Source organism: Pristiophorus japonicus, chromosome 2, assembly GCF_044704955.1.
Source record: "Pristiophorus japonicus isolate sPriJap1 chromosome 2, sPriJap1.hap1, whole genome shotgun sequence".
Lineage (NCBI taxonomy): Eukaryota > Metazoa > Chordata > Chondrichthyes > Pristiophoridae > Pristiophorus > Pristiophorus japonicus.
The window spans coordinates 114,681,094-114,700,607 of NC_091978.1; positions in this window are offsets into that span (position 1 = coordinate 114,681,094).

Consider the following 19,514-nt stretch of genomic DNA (forward strand, 5'->3'; position numbering starts at 1 on the left):
CAAAAACCAACTGAACTTCCTTAATCTGTCCTTATTACATAAGATTAATTTGCTATCCAATGCTTCACCTTCTCAAATTTAATAGCATCTTTCCTGTGGAATGTTAACAGTAATCGAGATGGAGTCTAACCACTGCTTTATACAGCAATAGCACAAATCTTTTGGGATGATCATTTGCTCTGTGTATTGGGGTGTAAAGAAATCAAAACCCCATTCTTTATAAATATGTTTGCAACTTCGCAAAAACGGAAACACATACCCCATATTTTGGTTCCTTGCTCCCATACTAATTGTTTCATATTTATCTACACTTCCTGACTGAAAAAAGGTAGCAGTCACAAATATTCAGTGAAAGACGCTTACAATAACATTGGAAGTCATATATGCCTTTGCAGAGTTATAAATCTTAAAAACTGATTCCACAGTAGGTCACATATGTTAAACATATAATGCCTCGGTTTAAATGATTTTTGCCAAACAATTTATGGAAGGAGAAAAACGAATCTCAAGAGAAGCATTTCCTGCTACAGGAAAATATAGTTCATCACTCCTGTGCAGGAACAAATTAATTAATTCAACAGGTACTAAATGTTTTTGTAGCTTTTAAAATATGCATATTGTCTGCATTTTAACATCTGCAAAATCAATTTGCTGTAAATTGCTGAGTTACTCCCTTTGCGTCTTGAATTATAGTGCAAATTAAAATTATAATGTGAACTAGGAAGTGTGTTCTTTAAAAAGAATAATTTGGCACAGACAGCATGCACAAATGTTAGTTCTATTTCATTACGTTCAGTTAAAAGCAAATAATTGGGGAAGAGTTCCGCTGTTCTATCCAGTTACAAGAAAGGGTTTACATTTAAATTGCACATAGAGGAGATATTCCCCTGAACTGAGAAATGCACAAGTTATATGAAAATGATGGGGCCAAAAATCCTCGAACCTTCCTATATGAACAACAGGCAAGTTTAAAAAAATTAATGAGTAAATGTGTCTGCTGAGTATTGTAGTGTATGAATAAAGAGTCTGACCAGATACTGTGAGCTCAAAGTAAAGTGTGACCTTAGTCTTTTATTGCAGGTCTCTAGAGTGCCTCTCCAGCCTGTGAGGCCTCCTTAAGTACAGGTGCTCCCAAGGAATTGTGGGATCCCTTGGGACTCCAGGGGATGAGCCCTCTGGTGGTTAAACAAGGTATTAACATGTTTACATATGTAACAAGTATAATCTATAATTCTTTGTGGGAAGGGCAGGAGGAGGTGCAACATCCCCATCATCGGCAGCCATCGTTGTGCTGAAATTGCATGATGGTGCCCTAGATATATCGCTAGTGACATGGGCATCTTCCAGTTGCAGGCAAATTAAGGGTCCTCCTCCTGATCCTGTGAAATTTGATGAAGTTAGTGGTGGAAGTTCTGAGCAGGTGTATCCTATCACTTACATCGAGGTGCAGTTTCCAGCAGATTTTTATTCCCAATATATTTCGTATTTGGGAATGAGACCTCCTGCAATGCACGGGCTAGCTCAGATTTTGTTGCTAGTAACAAAATGTTGTATCTTCCTAATATGTAGAACACCTATGAGCTCTCCCATGCCCCTTGGCACATTAGCCTCATTATCTAGTCTTCCCTTAATTGTTGCAGGAGAAAATAGTGCACAGTGCCTGCAAGAGGCAGACCAGCGGAGGATAAGGGCATGGAATTCATGGGGAGGCACTCAGCTCTAGCTGTGGGAGATGGAGAGGTAGTGCCAAGTTAGTGACTGAACACCAACACTTTCGCCTTGGCATCCCTGTGACGCACCACACAGCCACAAGCTTATTCCCTCTTCCCTGTCCTCTTAATGCCAATGGTATAATGCTCACCCATCTTAGCTTCTACCTTTTCTGCAGATCCACCATAGAAATGGGAGATGCAGGAGGACGAAGATGATGGTAATAATGAGGAAGAGGAAGAACAAGTGCACAACTACCTCCTTGTGAACTATGATGATGAAGATGGAGATGAAGGAGATAAAGTCAGACTCAAGCCCACGCATAAGTTCCTGCAGAGACCACCTGCTCATGTTTTTCTTCACCAACCCTCTCCAACTCACTCCCTGCATCACTTGCTTCTTTACGCCCAACTCAGATACTTTCACTTGGGGACAATTCATATTAGCAAGGATATAGAATCAGGTGGTTGACAGAGGACTGGGAAAGGGTTGAGGATGTGTCACCTTCTCAGTGGAGGCTGAGGAGAAGACTACCTATGGCTTTGTAATCATGGAATCCAGGACTCATGGGTACTCACCTGAACAGAAAGATGTTCAGCATCTATATTAATGACTTGGAAGAAGGGACCGAGTGTAGCGTAGCCAAGTTTGCTGATGATACAAAGATGGGAGGAAAAGCAATGTGTGAGGAGGACACAAAAAATCTGCAAAAGAACATAGACAGGCTAAGTGAGTGGGAAAAATTTGGCAGATGGCTTATAATGTCGGAAAGTGTGAGGTCATGCACTTCGGCAGAAAAAAATCAAAGAGCAAATTATTATTTAAATGGAGAAAGATTGCAAAGTGCCGCAGTACAGTGGGACCTGGGGGTTCTGGTGCATGAAACACAAAAGGATACTATGTAGGTACAGCAAGTGATCAGGAAGGCCAATGGTATCTTGGCCTTTATTGCAATGGGGATGGAGTATAAAAGCAGGGAAGTCTTGCTACAGCTATATAAGGTATTGGTGAGGCCACACCTGGAATACTGCGTGCAGTTTTGGTTTCCATATTTACGAAAGGATATACTTGCTTTGGAGGCAGTTCAGAGAAGGTTCACTAGGTTGATTCTGAGGATGAGGGTTTTGATTTATGAGGAAAGGTTGTGTAGGTTGGGCCTCTACTCATTGGAATTCAGAAGAACGAGAGGTGATCTTATCGAAACAAGGTGGATGCAGAGAGGATGTTTCCACTAATGGGGGAGACTAGAACTACAGGGCACGATCTTAGAATAAGGGGCCGCCCATTTAAAACAGAGATGAAGAGAAATTTCTTCTCTCTGAGGGTTGTAAATCTGTGGAATTCGCTGCCTCAGAGAGCTGTGGAAGTTGGGACATTGAATAAATTTAAGACAGAAATAGACAGTTTCTTAAACGATAAGGGGCTAAGGGGTTTTGGGGAGCGGGCAGGGACGTGGAGCTGAGTCCATGATCAGATCAGCCATTATCTTATTGAATGGCGGAGCAGGCTCGAGGGCCATATGGCCTACTCCTGCTCCTATTTCTTATGTTCTTATGTTCTTATGCCTATGCGCATGCTCTGAGGTCAATCTTTAAGGATGAGCAGCAACTGACAGGTGGGACTCTTGAGTTTACAGATCTCATTTGTGGCAACATTAGAGAAGCTTTTTCTTCATTGCATGTATCAATGAAGTGTGTGGCAGCTTCACTGATATCTTCAGCAGACCCACACCCAGTAAGTGGCCTGGGAACACAAGGGAGAAAATAGACAGCATCCTGCATACCATCTTCAAACCATGGTGACTGTGGTGCAGGCTGCTGTCTCTCTGGGCTTTCAAGCTGTGATAGCTACTATTAGCCCAGCCATCCTGCTGATTAGTGGGGACACAGATTCAGGGCCCAGTGGAATGGTGATCACTGGAGTTCACCTGCCTGATACTGCCATCTCTCAGCATAGCAGTATATGCCGGACTTCTGGCCTTCCCCCTCAGAGCACCACACCAGTGGAGTGTGGAAGATAACACCAGGCTACACAAGAACAAGCTACAGTGATGAAGCCAGCAGCAGTTCCCTGCCAGACTCTAGCTGCCATGAGAGGAGGGTCAGCTCAGTCACATGAGCTATTTATAGAGCAGGAGCAGCCAACTACTGGCCTTCAAGTTACAATGACGAGAACCACTAGAATAGCTGAAATAAAACACCCAGGGGAAGCACACTGTTTGCAAAGTGTAGGTTGGCTTATGTTTACTTTGGACTTAATAGTAATAAAATAGAATGTGTAATGATGTTATGTTTTCTTATGGGTGTTAGGTGATATAGAAAGGATGCACTTACTTATTTACTCATGTGATGATTATTGGCACAATCATGTAGGGACAAAGATGGCTGATGCATTGTTATGCTATAGAATGGATAATGGATTAAAGGAATGTTCCTTTATTTGAAAGCAGACAAGAAGAAGATAAGATTCTGGTGTCAAAGGTAGATTGTGTTACTCAGAAGAGAAGACTTCAGTGATGAGATGTCCTGTTACCCTTGCAGTCTTCACTGAGGCGTTGTCCTCCATGTAATTCTGCCTCCAACAAATCTAAGGCTGTCTCGCCAGCAATGTCAAAGTCCAGCCTTTCGTGTATGGAGAATTTGTGTAGGGCACAGCAGATTAAAATCATGTGTGCCACATGATCTGGAGCATACTGCAGAGTTTTTCCCAATCTATAAAGCCAGTGAAAGCATTCATTTAAGATCCCGATGGTCCTCTCGATGACCAATCTGGTGGAGGCATGTTCCTCATTGTAGCACTCCTCAGCTGCTGTTCAACACACTCTTCCTGGGGTTATTATCCTCTGAAGCAGGGGCTCGGCTTTGTCGCCCAGAAATGCTCTATCGACAGGGAGAGCCGAATTTCAAAAGATGAAAACAATTGTGTCAACTTCTAACATGACTGGCATTGACATGTAGGATACATTGAATGCTGTCACAGACAATCTGTACAATGAGGGAATGGAAGCTATTTCTGTTGAGGTAATTAGGAAGTTTTCTGTAGGAGCTCACAAAATAAGGTGGGTGCCATCAATTGCACCCTGGACTTTGAGAAAGCCCATAAAACTGGATGGCCCTATCTTGCTGCTGCCTTGTAATGCCAAAGTAGATCTCCTGTAAAATGCATTAGTCGCCTGATGAATGCATGCCTGTACTGCAGTCTGCTATTAGAGATCCCTGTGGCTGCCTGAAATGAGTCTGCCATAAAGGATTGGTGTGGTGGTTACCTTCCTCACCACAAAGTGTGTAGTGCCGGCCAAAGACTGTGGCTGCAGGTCCTCATATAGTAGGTAGCAGAGCTACATTATTGCTTCTTTGGTGAAGCGCACTCTTCTTATACACACCTAATCACTAAGGCCTGTTATGATCTGTGATGCCTTAATATTCTATGGAGTGAGGAGTAATTTCTGCTGTAATGCATCCTCTTTAACGTTGCCTGATTTCCCTTTGCTCCATCCTGTGCTGGTCTTCCTCCTCCATGATAATGGCAGAAAGGATATGCCCATAGGGAATACCATACCTGAGTCTGAGAAGCCCTCACTGCAGAATCCGCTACTGAAACTCTCCACAATTTTCAGGCTCAGAAATATCTCACATTCTCCCGTCTTAGCTGATCCTGGCAACAGCTGTGCTTTATTATTCTCAGTCTAACTGACCCTGAGTGTATTGTGAGTATAAAAGCAGGAAACTCTGAGCTACTGTAGCATTATCTCTCATTATGATATATTTAAATGTGCTCACAGTGGGTGGGTAGCAGGGAGGGCCAAAAAGAACAAGGGAATTCAGAGGAATAGATTTTTGTGCAGAAATCTGGCGTAGATTTTTGTCCCCCATTGTGACTGCCGCCAGGGAAGTGGGCACTCATCTGTTTATTCCTGCACGACTAGTCATAGATGAGCTGGACTTTGATTGAGTGACCGACCATGCATTCAATGCAGGAGAGCATAGGGCTACATCTGTGCAATAAATTACACCCTGACGTTGGGAAATCCAGCTAAATGGAAGAATCCTAAGGCCTGTTTCTACTGTTTGCTTTTTCCCATGTGAAATATGATGTAATTTCTTGCTCTTGCAAATAATGTATGAGTGCGGACAGCAGATGATGTACTCGCTGGCAGACTGGAAAAGAACAGAAGTGAAAATGTTCACGGCTGAAGTGTTGTTGATAGCCACTGGCAGTGTCATCCTTGCCCTGGAGTTTGGCTGAAGGTCAATCATCTTTTACATGTGGCACAACTCTGTCAACACCTCTCTGGCGAGTCTGAGACTGTGCATGTATTGCTCTCAAGTCCAGATACGTGGCTGACAGATGTGATTTGCAGGGTAAGGATCGTTAGGAGCTCTCCTCCTTCAAAATATACTTGCTTTCCTAGCATTCATGTGTTCCAATCCTTTCTTTTTCTTCCAAGTAACAGATATACAGGGGGAATTCCCATGAAAATTCTCATAGGGATGCCGACTGTGTGAAGAGATACAGTGACAGTATCAATGAGTAACCCCAAAACAACTCCACAATGTCCTTTGACCCGCACAGCTGAGCAGATATCAAATAAATGCTGAGAAACACTTACCAATACTTGAAAAAAGCTCAATTTCATTTGCAACTGGAAATTCCCGGCTGTCCCTTTAACCAGCTATCGAGATAAAGGTGCAGCCTAACAACTGTGAGCATCCAAGTTATATGGACAAGATTAGAAAGTAGTATGGCCATAAAAAAAGGCAGAGGGAAGAATTCACCATGTATCTATTATTATGTTATAGTGAAGCTCACACCTGAAACAGGTGCGAATGAAACACTGCATAAGTTTGGTTTAGTTGAAAAGATAATTTGCAATTTATTAAATATTTGTACAGGTTGAGCATCCAAAATCTGAAGTTCCGAAATTCGGAATGTTCCGGAATCTAGACACCGGACCGATCCGTGGCGGGGTCGTCCGGAATCCGGAAAATGTTCCGAAATCCAGACAATTATTAAAACTGAGGGGGAAAAACACAAATAAAATTCCAAAAAACAAAAATTAAAAATTCACAAAACATTCACAAACCCTTACCTACTAAATCACTGAAAAAGAATTCAAAAATAAAACTTTAACTTCCTTTTTGCAGGTCCTCAACGCAGGTTTTTCCCAGCCGCCGACCCCTGACCCGGAACCCCCGACCCGCAGCCGACGCTGCCAGACCAGGAACCGTCGACCCCCCCCCCAGGCCCCGCCGCCAGCCAGACCCCCTCCGCTCCAACACAGCCTCCCACACCCTCCTTATCTTGGCCCAGGCCTTTCTGGATTTGGGACATTGGAAAGACGTTCCGAAATCCGGAAATATCCGAACCTCAGCTCGGGCGTTTCCAGATTCGGGACATCAGAACGACGTTCCGAAATCGGGAAATACCCAAAATCCGGAACAGCCTCCATCCCGAGGTTTCCAGATTTCGGACGATCTACCTGTACACTTGTACTTAAAAGCAACTTTCTTAACTTTAATAAAAAAATGTTGTATCATATTAAATTTTTAAATTAACGTCACTTAAATAATAATAAAGCAAACAACCAACTACATCAACAACAAAAGAACAGCAAAACAACAACAACAACCACCACAGCAGCAAACAAACTTCTGCTGCAGCCAACTCTCCCCCCCCGCCCCCCACCCCCTTTAATTTAACCCCCCCTGCCCCCTGTTGCCCTTGGCATTAGTCTTACCCGTAACCCCAGGCTTACCCCTAGTCCTGGTGACTCCAAGCTGTTTTTTATTAGTATTGCGGGGAGGGCGCTGCGCTTGTTAGGGGACAGACAAAGGAGACGGCAATGGAAGCCCTCGAGAAGCTGGGGCTGTAGAAGTCCCGGCTTTGGACTGTTCATCCTGGTGCTCAGCATGAACACTGCCTGCTAAGGGTGGTCTGAGGATTGGAGTGGCATCAGTCGAGACCGTCAATTGCCGCTGGGTATTGACAGCCTCAGTGTTGTCGCGCATTGCAGCTATTATCTGTGACATGTCCTCCCTAATGTCAGCAGATAGTGCTGTGATGCTTCCCGAGATCCCACCCTTGGCCTCGAGGAGCGATTTGGTGAGCTGGACCCTCTTCCCAGTCATTCCCATCAAATCTACTACCTCCCGTTAAGCCTGCATTTCGGCAGAGCAGTTTTGCCGGCGCAGCCTCTGCACAGACGGCAGATGGCCTGCTGCTGCCCTGGATATGCTTTGCTGCAACACACTGGGACCTGCGACCTTGGATGTTGTGTAACCGGGGAATGTCCTGGTCAACCCCCCCGCCACCCTCTCCCCCATCCTCCATACTGCTGGCTGCAGTGCCATCCTCCTCACTGAACAACAACAACACCGCCGCCCAACCCTATCCATTTGTTTCTCCTCCTGTTCGTCAGGGTGGCTGAGATCGGTGTCCTCCAATGCCGCTTCTGGCAAGTTGGTAGGGTTTTCTCCATTATTGGATGTTTCAGAGTCATCTGCAAAATATAAAAGAACAGATGACTGGTTAGCAGCAGGGGAGGGGGCACGGTGACATGAGTAGGCTCACATAGCGCAGGCTCATTTGAAGGACCACGACGTCGGAGAGCACATCGCATAAACCGAAGCTTAGCCCACACAGCACTTAACATTGAGCCAACCATGGATGTGGATTTTGCAGGAATTACCCTCACTCTCCAACGTGGGCTCAGCATTCGCATGGGTAGTTGATCACTGCGACGCACCAATCAGACGTCCAGATGAGTGAGTGGGCGCAGTGTTGCCGGACCACCACCAGTTTTCCATTGATGTCGTCAGTCATGGGACAACTTTTTCTGCAAAGATGGCAACAGAAATTTTTAAGAGTGGGGCTTTCTGCTGTTGTGGCACACGCAGATAGTCATCAAAGCACTTATACCATACTGTGTGCATTTAATTAAATGATCTGTATGATGTCCCTTTACTTGCACGTTGTTCATCACAAAAACATTGAAGTGCAGTGCAGAAAAAAAGCAGTCTTTACAATGTGTGACGATCAGAAACTTAGCGATACCAAGATGGGTCACATTTACAATTTAAGTAATTGCAGTGATTAAATAAAAATATTACTTACTCTGGCTGTCCCGCAAAGATCATGCCACCTCTTCCTGCACTGGTGATGGGTCCTCCTGATGGAGTCCACAGAGAAAACCTGCTCGACCATGCATTTCCATGCTACTTTCATTGCAGATGGGTGCAGTTTCCATTTACCCTTCTTTCCAATCTGGCCCCATCTTCTCTCTACAGCGCCTACGGGGCCTCATTTGTGTCCTGGGTAAACTTCATAGCCCTCTTCCCAAAGCATCCTGCATTTTTGTTCTTGCAGCACCTGTGTTAAAGTATGGAGCACTCTCCTGGAATTTAAAAATGGCTGATTCAGACCTGGAAGTGTACTGCACATGCACGGCCGCACCCCTCACGTGAAAAACGGGCTAAATTATTTTTTTCTTCCGTGCATGCGCAGAACGGGCGTTTTTCTAATTGCAGAAAAGTTCATTTTTGTCGTTAAAAACAGTGTTTTTTGTAACACTTCACCAAACGTTAGGCAAATTTTGGGCCTTTATTTTTTGTCGTTATTTCGGTGAGAAAAAAAAGTCATTGATCGCGAATAATGTCAAAAAATGGTGATATCGTTATTTGGGGAAATATTTTGCAGGAATGTATATAACACGATTACACATTTGCTAGGCCTGCTCGGCCAATATGGCACTGTACAATATACAACACATTATGAAGTGAATACTTTGGATGACATGATGTAGCAGAGAAAAGATAATCATTCAGAGCTCTTTTCTCTGGAAATTAGTTCCCTATTTGATTTATTGGGCCAAAACTGGCAGTCTGAGACTTCCCGCGGTTGGATGCCTCTGACCGAAAATGTTTGAACGGAAGTGCCTGGTGGTCCCGGAGGAACGAACACTTCCTTTTCGAGGCCCAGATGCGCAGCCCAGCGCAGAGACCCACGCATCCCAGGAATGAAAGCGCATCCTGGGATCACGTGGGCTTGGACCACCAATCACAATGTAATATTCTCATTCATAATAATGGTGAGTTCCTTTTGTACGAGCTCCCATTACTATCAATGATAATACTCCCAGAAACACAAAACAATAAATTAAAAAAACACCTCACATATTTTAAATTAATTGAAATTGAATTAAATTAAATATTTTAGGAAAAACTTTATTTTTTTGAAAATGTTTTAAAAATGTTTTAATAGGGTTAAAAATAAACTTACTTTAATGGACAGGGTTTTTTTAATATAAAGATCAGTGATAAAATGTAATTTTTCTATCTTTTAAAACTCTTTTACCAGGCGCAAGAGTTTTAAGGGCACTCGCTGGGCAAGAGTTGGGCAAATAGGCCAAATGCCCGCCCGCGAAGGACATTTTGACAGATCGGATGTGCCTAAACCCGTAACTTGCGGGGTCCCTTCGGGTATGTGCGCACATCGTACGCACCTGGAGAGGCCGCAATTTACGGTCCATTGTTTTATATATTTTATGAGCTTTCCCCTGTTTACCTCTGTTCTTCCTCTAGTAAACTCTGACCAGCATATAACCTTTTCTGCTAAGCAGGCAAGCAAAATTGCCCTATCTTCCATTAACAGGTGGCAAGAGCATTAACATTTCAAATATCAGTATCCCAGGTGGCAAAACATCCAACAGATCTTCAAGAGTTTCTAATAAACTTACAAGTTTTAAACACTTGTAAAGTGACATACTTTTCCAATTAATAGCTCTTCTTAATCATATAAACAGAAAGTTCACTTCTCTACTTCAATATCTGTCATTAAGAACTATTGATCAAATTACAACTTTAGAATCATAGAATGGTTACAGAATGGAAGAAGGCCATTTGGCCCATCGAGCCCATGCTGGCTCTCTGCAAGAACACTTCAGCTAGTCCCACTCCCCTGTCCTTTTCCTTCAGCTGTGCAAACTTTTATCCAACTCCCTTTTCAAAGCCGTGATTGAGTCTGCCTCCACCATCCTTTCATGCAGTGCATTCCAGATCCTAACCACTCACTGCACAAAATAGTTTTTTCTTATTTTGCTTTTGGTTCTTTTGCAAATCACCTTAAATCTGTGTCCTCTGGTTCTCGACTCTTCTGCCAATGGGAACAGTGTCTCTCTAACAACTCTGTTCAGACCCCTCATGATTTTGAATACCTCTATCAAATCTCCTCTCACTCTTCTCTGCTCTAAGGAGAACAACCCCAGCTTCTCAAATCTATCCACGTAACTGAAGTTCCTCATCCCTGGAATCATTCTCGTAAATCTTTTCTGCACCTTTTCTTAAGCCTTCACATCCTTCCGACAGTGCGGTGTCCAGTATTGGACACAATACTCCAGTTGAAGCCGGACCAGTGTTTTTAAAGATCCATCATCATTGCTACACTTTTGTACACTATACCTCTATTCATAAAGCCCAGAATCCTGAAAGCTTTTTAACTGTTTCTCAACCTGCCCTGCCACCTTTAACAATTTGTGCACATATACCCCTAGGTCTCTCTGTTCCTGCACCCCCTTTAGGATTACCCTTTAGTTTATATTTGGATGTGCTTATTTGTACTAATACAATGGCTGCATTGTCTCTAATTGGCTCATCTTTATCACATGACCTATTGCTGACTGGTCCCCTTGGAGGATAAGCCACACCCTGAAGTTTCTCTGGAATTTGTAACTGGAACCACCCAGCCCAAGTTCTGACTGACTTTGCAAATTGTAATTTGATCCATTCTGAATTCAGAAGCCAGAGGATAGATCTCCAACAACCCCGCAAAAGCCACCAAGTTCCAGCCGAAGTCCCTTGCCCCAGCACAAGTGCTGCCTCGCTCAGCCGAAGTCCCTTACCCAGCGCAAGCATATGATCTTACCATCCTACCCCCACCCCGCCCCCCCCGCTCCCCGCCATAGATGGGGCATTGTGTGTGGATCCAAATTGTGAACAGGAAAACCATTACTGATGTGGAATCGGTATGGGTGGAGCTACAGAATACCAAAGGGCAGAAAACGCTAGTGGGAGTTGTGTACAGACCTCCAAACAGTAATAGTGATGTTGGGGAGGGCATCAAACAGGAAATTAGGGTTGCATGCAATAAGGATGCAGCAGTTATCATGGGTGACTATAATATGCATATAGATTGGGCTAACCAAACTGGAAACAATACGGTGGAGGAGGATTTCCAGGAGTGCATAAGGGATGGTTTTCTAGACCAATATGTCGAGGAACCAACTCGGGGGGAGGCCATCTTAGACTGGGTGTTGTGTAATGAGAGAGGATTAATTAGCAATCTCGTTGTGCGAGGCCCCTTGGGGAAGAGTGACCATAATATGGTGGAATTCTACATTAGGATGGAGAATGAAACAGTTAATTCAGAGACCATCGTCCAGAACTTAAAGAAGGGTAACTTTGAAGGTATGAGGCGTGAATTGGCTAGGATAGATTAGCTAATGAGACTTAAGGGGTTGACAGTGGATGGGCAATGGCAGACATTTAGAGACCGCATGGATGATCTACAATTGTACATCCCTGTCTGGCGTAAAAATAAAAAAGGGAAGGCGGCTCAACCGTGGCTATCAAAGGAAATCAGGATAGTATTAAAGCCAAGAAAGTGGCATACAAATTGGCCAGAAATAGCAGCGAACACGGGGACTGGGAGAAATTTAGAACTCAGCAGAGAAGGACAAAGGGTTTGATTAGGGCAGGGAAAATAGAGTACGAGAGGAAGCTTGCAGGGAACATTAAGACGGACTGCAAAAACTTCTACTGATATGTAAAGAGACAAAAGGTTAGGAAAGACAATCGTAGGTCCCCTGCAGTCAGAATCAGGGGAAGTCATAACTGGGAACAAAGAAATGGCAGACCAATTGAACAAGTACTTTGGTTTGGTATTCACTGAGGAGGACACAAACAACCTTCTGGATATAAAAGGGGTCAGAGGGTCTAGTAAGAAGGAGGAACTGAGGGAAATCCTTATTAGTCAGGAAATTGTGTTGGGGGAATTGATGGGATTGAAGGCCGATAAATCCCCAGGGCCTGATGGTCTGCATCCCAGAGTACTTAAGGAGATGGCCTTGGAAATAGCGGATGCATTGACAATCATTTTCCAACATTCCATTGACTCTGGATCAGTTCCTATGGAGTGGAGGGTAGCCAATGTAACCCCACTTTTTAAAAAAAGAGGGAGAGAGAAAACAGAGAATTATAGACCGGTCAGCCTGACCTCAGTAGTGGGTAAAACGATGGAATCAATTATTAAGGATGTCATAGCAGCGCATTTGGAAAGAGGTGACATGATAGGTCCAAGTCAGCATGGATTTGTGAAAGGGAAATCATGCTTGACAAATCTTCTGGAATTTTTTGAGGATGTTTCCAGTAGAGTGGACAAGGGAGAACCAGTTGATGTGATGTATTTGGACTTTCAGAAGGCTTTCGACAAGGTCCCACACAAGAGATTAATGTGCAAAGTTAAAGCCCATGGGATTGGGGGTAGTGTGCTGACATGGATTGAGAACTGGTTGGCAGACAGGAAGCAAAGAGTAGGAGTAAATGGGTACTTTTCAGAATGGCAGTCAGTGACTAGTGGGGTACCGCAAGGTTCTGTGCTGGGGCCCCAGCTGTTTACATAATACATTAATGATTTAGACGAGGGGATTAAATGTAGTATCTCCAAATTTGCGGATGACACTAAGTTAGGTGGCAGTGTGAGCTGCGAGGAGATGCTATGAGGCTGAAGAGTGATTGGATAGGTTAGGTGAGTGGGCAAATGCAGATGAAGTAGAATGTGGATAAATGTGAGGTTGTCCACTTCGGTGGTAAAAACAGGGAGACAGACTATTATCTGAATGGTGACAGATTAGGAAAAGGGGAGGTGCAACGAGACCTGGGTGTCATGGTACATCAGTCATTGAAGGTTGGCATGCAGGTACAGCAGGCGGTTAAGAAAGCAAATGGCATGTTGACCTTCATAGCAAGGGGATTTGAGTACAGGGGCAGGGAGGTGTTGCTACAGTTGTACAGGGCCTTGGTGAGGCCACACCTGGAGTATTGTGTACAGTTTTGGTCTCCTAACTTGAGGAAGGACATTCTTGCTATTGAGGGAGTGCAGCGAAGGTTCACCAGACTGATTCCTGGGATGGTGGGACTGACATATCAAGAAAGACTGGATCAACTGGGCTTGTATTCACTGGAGTTCAGAAGAATGAGAGGGGATCTCATAGAAACGTTTAAAATTTTGATGGGTTTAGACAGGTTAGATGCAGGAAGAATGTTCCCAATGATGGGGAAGTCCAGAACCAGGGGTCACAGTCTAAGGATAAGGGTTAAGCCATTTAGCCATTTAGGACCGAGATGAGGAAAAACTTCTTCACCCAGAGAGTGGTGAACCTGCGGAATTCTCTACCACAGAAAGTTGTTGAGGCCAATTCACTAAATATATTCAAAAAGGAGTTAGATGTAGTCCTTACTACTAGGAGGATCAAGGGGTATGGCGAGAAAGCAGGAATGAGGTACTAAAGTTGTATGTTCAGCCATGAACTCATTGAATGGCGGTGCAGGCTCGAAGGGCCAAATGGCCTACTCCTGCACCTATTTTCTATGTTCCTATGTTTATTGGGTATCAAGTGAATAATGACAGTGTCGTCATTTCTGGATTTCATTCACTCCAATGATGTCCCTTGTAACACATGCACCAAATTTTCTGAGAAATTCGGTGTCAGTGTAAAGAGGGTCTCCCCCGCCCCCCCCATCCCTGTGCCTCTCTCTCTCTGACCCCCTCCATGTCTCTCTCTCTCGTTCCCCTCTGTGTGTCTCTCTCTCCCCTCTGTGTGTCTCTCTCTCCCATCCGTGTCTCTCTCCCTCCCCCCTGGGTCTCTGTCTCTCTCCCCACCATCTCTCCCCGCCTGCTGCCTCTCTTCCCCCCCACTACCAACTCTCTCCCCTCCCACCCCCCTCACCGCCTCCCTCCCCCGCAGCCATCCGCTGCCTCTCTGCTCCCCAGCCGCCCACTCCCTCTCTCCCTCCCCCCAGCCCTCTTTCGCCCCCCTCCCCACCGGCTCTCTCCCCCCCGACGCCCACCCCATGCCGCCTCTCTCTCCCCCAGTGTCTCTCTCCCCCACCACCCCCCCACCCATGTCTCTCTCCCCCCAACACCTCCCGTGTCTCTCTCCCTCTCCCCCCTGTGTCTCTGTCTCTCTCCCCGCTGCCTCTGCCCGCCCGTCGCCTCTCCCTCCCCCACCCCACCTCCCCCCTCCCCCCGCTGCCTCTCTCCCCCAGTTCTACCCGCCTCCTCTCTCCCCCCCAGCTGCCCGCTACCTCTCTCCCCCCCTGCCCTCTTTCTCCCCCCTCCCCACCGCCTCTCTCTCCCCCCCTGGTGTCTCTCCCCACCCTCCCCCCCCCGTGTCTCTGTTTCTCACCCCACTGCCTCTCCCCGCTTGCCACCCCTCTCACCCCCACCGTCTCTCTCCCCCCGCCGCCCGCTACCTCTCTCCCCCCCACCCCCCAGCCCTCTTTTTCTCCCCTCCCAGCCACTTCTCCCCCCACAACGCCGAATACCTGCCGCCTCTCTCTCCCCCCCAGGTGTCTCTCTCCCCCCCCCCCATGTCTCTCTCCCCTCCCCCGTGTCTCTCTTACCCCCCCCCGTGTCTCTCTTACCCCCCCCCGTGTCTCTCTCCCCCCCCCCCCGTGTCTCTCTCCCCTCCCCCGTGTCTCTCTCCCCCCCCCGTGTCTCTCTCCCCCCCCCCCGTGTCTCTCTCTCCACCCCCCCGTGTCTCTCTCCCCCCCCCGTGTCTCTCCCCACACCCCCTGTGTCTCTCTTCCCCTCCCCCCGTGTCTCTGTCTCTCTCCCCACCGCCTCTCTCCCCACTGATGCCCACCGCCCGCCACCTCTCTCCTCCCCAGCCCCCTTTCTCCCCCCTCCCTGCTGCCTCTCTCCCCCCTGACGCCCACAGGCTTGGAGGAACAACGTGGTCAATTGCGTGGCCCACTTCCAGTGCAGGGCCCATTTCCGGTTCCGGTTGTGGGAGGGGGGGTGGAGTCTAGAGGACGCAGGCGCAGGAGGAACAGAAAAGGATTAGTGCAAATAGTCACTCTGTTTATATTTCCTCTCCTCATTCTTTCTACCAAAATGTATCACTTCGCACTTTTCTGCGTTAAATTTCATCTGCCACGTGTCCGCCCATTCCACCAGCTTGTCTATGTCCTCTTGAAGTCGATCACTATCCTCCTTACTTTTCAATATACTTCCAAGTTTTGTGGCATCTGCAAATTTTGAAATTGTGCTCTGTACACCCAAATCCAAATCATTAATGTACATGTATATCAAGAAAAGCAGTGCTCCTAGTACCAACCTCTGGGGAACACCACTATATACCTTCCTCCAGTCCGAAAAACAACCATTCAACACTACTCTCTCTTTCCTGTCACTTAGCCAATTTCGTATCCATGCTGCCACTGTCCCTTTTATTCCTGTGAGCTTCAACTTTACTGGCAAGCCTATTTTGTGGCACTTTGTCAAACGCCTTTTGGAAATCCATGTACACCATGTCAATCGCATTGCCCTCATCAACCCTCTCTATTACCTCATCAAAAAGCTGGATCAAGTTGGTTAAATACGATGTGCCTTTAACAAATCCGTGCTGGCTTTCCTTAATAATCCACACTTGTCCAAGTGACTGTTAATTTTGTTCTGGATTATTGGGCCCAAGTTTCGAGCCGTGCCTAGAACAGCGCAGTCCCGACCTGGCGCCCGTTTTTCGCGCCACAAAGTGTGCCTTAAAAAAACCTCCATATTCTCCTGCTCCCTGCAGGTCCTCTGGCCCTCGGCGCAGCGCAGCAGGAGCTGTAGGGGGCGGAGCCAGGTCCCTGCGCTGAAAACAGTGCTGGGACTTCTGCACATTCGCGCTACAGTGGGCGCGCAAGTGCAGTAGCTCCAGGCGCCCGAAACTGTGTGGGAGGGGCCCGAAGCAAGCAGCCCCTAGCCCTGGCCGAATGGCCTCACTGGGGCTGCGTGAATAAGGCTCCTCCCACGGCCAGCTCCTGCTTCCTCCAGAACCGACTCGACTCCCGCTTCCTGCCTCCGGACTGGACCCGACACCCGCTCCCCCCCCCCCCCCACCCCGGACCGGACCGGACACCCGCTCCCCCCCCACCCCCGGACCGGACCCGACACCTGCTCCTCCTCCCCCCCGGACCGGACCCGACACCCGCTCCCCCGGACCGGACACCCGCTACCCCCCCCCGGACCGGACCTGACACCCGCTCACCATCCCCCCCCACCCCCGGACCGGACCCGACACCCGCTCACCCCCTCCGCCCGGACTGGATCCGACCTGACCTCCCTCTCCCTCCCTCCCCCCGACCCGAACCGACCTCCCTCCCACCACCCCCCCGACCCGACCCAACACCACCTACCTGTAAGTTTGGTGCTGGGTCGGGCCCTGCCCGAAGTCTCGGGCCCGGCCCGTTCAGCCTCCCTCCCCCTTCTCCTTCCCCCCCACCCCCCCCAATCTCCTTCCCCCCCCAAATCTTCTTTCCTCCCCCCAAATCTCCTTTCCTCCCCCAATCTCCTTTCCCCCCCCAATCTCCTTTCTCCCCCTTCTCCCCCATCCCTCCCCCTTCCCTCCCTCTGCTCCCCGCCTCTCTCCCTCTACCCCCCTCCTCCCCCTCCCCTCGCTGTCAGAAACACAGACACTGACAGACAGAGAATGAGAGACACAGACAGACAGAGAGATAGAGACACTGACAGAGACACACTGAGGGAGGCATCCCAGCACGCTGTTGGAGGGCTCCCCGTGCTGCAGTCGGTAAGTAGAAAATGTTTTATTTATTGATTTAAAAAAAAAATTATTTCTTATTAATTTTTTTTGAGTGATTTATTGGTTGATTCATTGATGTATTTATCATTTATTATTGATGATGGCTCTTTATTTGTAAAACTGAAGTGTTTAATGTTTGTAAACTTCCCTTTAAACACCCCCCCCACCAGTCCCTATGCCTGATTTGTAACCTACGCCTGATTTTCTAAAGTGTAGACAAGGTTTTTTCGAGCGTACAAAAGTCTTCACTTACTCCATTCTAAGTTAGTTTGGAGTAAGTTTTCACTCACGAAACTTTGAAATCAGGCATAAGTGGCCGGACATGCCCCCTTTTGAAAAAAAACTTCTGTTCCGAAATGAAACTGTTCTAACTGACTAGAACTGGAGCAAACTAAATGTGGAGAATTCCGATTTCTAAGATACTCCGTTCTACACCAGTTGCTCCTAAAAATCAGGAGCAAATCATGTGGAAACTTGGGGCCATTGTTTCTAAAAGCTTCCCCACTACTGAGGTTAAACTGACTGGCCTGTGGTTGCTCGGTTTATCCTTACACTCTTTTTGGAGCAGTTGTAATTCTCCAGTCCTCTGGCACCACCTCAGTTTCTAAGGAGGATTGGAAGATTATGGCCAATACCTCCGTGATTTCTTCCTTCACTTCCTTCAGAGTCCTATGATGCATCCCATCTGGTCCTGGTGACTTATCTACTTTAAATACAGAATCTTTCTAGAATTTCTTCTTTATCAATTTTTCTCCCATCCAGTATCTCCTTTACCTCCTCCTTTACTATGTCTATGGCAACATTTTCTTCCTTGGTGAAGAAAGATGCAAAGTACTTATTTAGCACCTCATGCATGCCCTCTGCCTCCATGTGTATGTCTCCTTTTTGGTCCCTAATCAACCCCACCCCTCCTCTTACTACCCGTTTACTATTTATATGCCTATAGAAGACTTTTGGATTACCTTTTATGTTCGCTGCCAATCTATTCTCATATCCTCTCTTTGCTCCTCTTATTTTCTTTTTCACCTCCTCTGAACTTTTTATATTTAGCCTGATTATCAGATGTATTCTCGACCTTAGATCTGTCAAACGCATTGTTTCTTTGCTTCACCTTACTCTCTATCACTTTCGTCATTACTTTATTCATTACTTTATCTTATTTTTGCCTCTATACCTATTATGTTGTACTCAAACATAGATTGAACCAAAATTTTTAACGCCAACACATAAAATGTAATTTATACAATGTTTCACTTGAAACCGTGATGATGATCATCAACAGGTATATCAAAGTCCTGCACATACCAGGAGATGGAGTTCCAGGGTATGCATCATGAAGATAATAATAAAGATATAATTTTTGTTCCCATTGCAGTATTTACATTCCGTAATTGGTATTTACATCTCCTATGTGATTTATTATCTGCCAATCTCCAAAAAATGGACAATTTATTAAAAAATGTTCCCAATTCCATTCTAATTCTCATGTACTTTAACTCATCTTGACAATTAACACTCGTTTATTATTATTTATTCATGTACCAAACATGTTCCAATTCTTCCCCACAGTATTTTCTGTAAACCCATAACAGAATTCCACTATACAGTTTTGGTCTTGCCCATTCCACACCTCATTACAATACTCTCCTATAGACTGAGAGCTGGGTTAATAATACTTGGTCCCAAAAATCAGGATGCTGTAAATATTAGTATAATTTTCAGTTCCAACTTTTATGATGTCTATAATTCAACTGACTCCGGAATGAATTAACCTATAACAGATGACCAAGCCAGTCAAACCGCAAGTGCAGAGCAAGCTATTTCCTTTCCGAATCTTCTCAGTTGTAGTCTGGAAAAGAAAGTAGACTGTGGATGTTCATAAAGGGTTGGCTTGCATTTACTGCTATAATTCTACTGGTGATAATGATGCAATTGCAGCAACATT